Source organism: Melitaea cinxia, chromosome 12 (assembly GCF_905220565.1).
Source record: "Melitaea cinxia chromosome 12, ilMelCinx1.1, whole genome shotgun sequence".
NCBI lineage: Eukaryota > Metazoa > Arthropoda > Insecta > Lepidoptera > Nymphalidae > Melitaea > Melitaea cinxia.
Window position 1 is genome coordinate 6,354,056 of NC_059405.1, and position 2,032 is coordinate 6,356,087.

Sequence of the window (2,032 nt, forward strand, 5' to 3'; positions counted from 1 at the left end):
AGCGTGGTGACTATGAGCAACGCACATAAAGTTCATACCATTTTTGGCGCGAACTTGTGGAAACCTATGTCCAGCAGTGGACTGCGATAGGATCAAGTGATAATCAGCATATCTTCATATAAATAGTACTTACTTAATAAAGATAACGTCCGTCCACATTATTCTTTTTCTGATATTGGATTTTTTTTATTATATAATGGGCTTACTCTTGACCTCAGTCTAGCTCTAGAGCAGAGATGAAGTCGAAGATGGAGCGAGCTCGCCCAGAAAAAGCCTGTTCACTCGCGCTTTAAACATGATCGGTTGTATGAACTCGGAAATACAGACGAAAAAAAAATTGTTACAAGATAGATGAATGATACGAATGTATAAATATAACTCACCAGAAATTATATATGATATTCGATTTCACACGGATATGACTCAACGTATAAACGGAAACAGCCAATCGATACATAACAATTATTACACTAATTGAATATACCTACAAGCAATGCTCACTCCGCGCTATCTGCGGAAACTTATTAACCCATATGTGCTCACCGCCCCATTTTTAAAACGGCAGGTTTTTAATTTTCTGTGTCGAACTAAAACTGTGGTTTGATTATTGAATGGTACTGTTCGCTTTGTTTACATTTTGGCATTATAAAAAAAAAAAACGAAAAGTTGCTGGCGCCATTTTTTCTGATTTTTGGAAGAATAGAAAGTGCAAGTGTGGTGTTCACGATGGCGGGAATAAAAAGTAAGTTTATTTTTTATTTATTTATAAGTAAAACCGTGTAAAGCAGTTTTTTTATATGTATTATTTTATATTTGATTAGTTTTGTGATAAAAATCGATTCTTTCGGTTGAGATTTAGTTTTTTAGAGGCATTATTTATAGCGCCCCATTATTGGGGCGCTGGGCACGTACTTGCATGTTGACTTCAAACTTCATAGTATATGTGTTATATTTTATTTACATTGTTTATAGCAACTTTCAGTTATATTGGTACTTTATATGTTATGCTTTTATATTTATTATGTTGTTTTAGGTTGAGTTTGGCAGAAATTATCGACTTATTGGAGACGGAAGATGAGGACACTATCTACACATAGCCCAGCAACCAAATGTTGACGAGAGACTGCGATAGTGACGAAGTAAATGCGCTTGTAGGTAATATCAATCACTTGACAGGCAATCAACTACGAGCCGAGGCGCTGCTTGTATGTGTGCGCAATCTCAAAAAATCGGGTTCACTTTTACAAAGATAAGTTATAGAAGTGGACTCGATTGATGACGACAAGATATCCCTATCGGGAGATACATCCACTTCTGCGCCAAAAAGAGGTAGCACAGGTAATACTAATCCCGATCTAGGTGTTGGAGGATCTGTCATTACGAACTTGGCGGCCAAATTGCCTACAGATTTTCGAGTTCATGTTTACATAGACAATTTCTTTACATCGTTTAGATTGCTTATCGCTTTGAAGGATTTTGGTCACCAGGTGACACGAACAATACGGACGAAAGGGTCGAAAATGCGCTTCTGGAGTCAATCGACGACATAAAGAAAAAACAGCGTGGGAGCTATGATCAACACGCCTGATTTTTCATCAAACCATTGATGAAACATCAGGCGTGTCCCTAGTGCGATACAACGTCAGTAACGTCGTTACCGTAGCTTCGACCTGTGAAGGTGTTTCTCCAGTTGGATCCGCAAGCGATGGTCAAGTGCTGAAAAAAAAACCCTCGATTCAACAGCCCTTTTGTGTTCAAATGTATAATCAATATATGGGCGGAGTAGATCGTCTAGATCAAAATATAGGCTGCTACCGCAATAGCATAAATAAAAAAGTGGTATTATTCTGATGTGGGGATGTGTATAAATGTTCTTAGATGTAATAAAAATTTATTTACAACCTCTATAACAGTTATTTTATTCATATTACCCTTTAAAATAAATGCAATTGAAAAAATTAAGGAGTGGTTATAGACGTGATCTGCCGTGCTCAGCGCCCCAAAATTGGGGCGGTGAAAATGTCCAAAACGG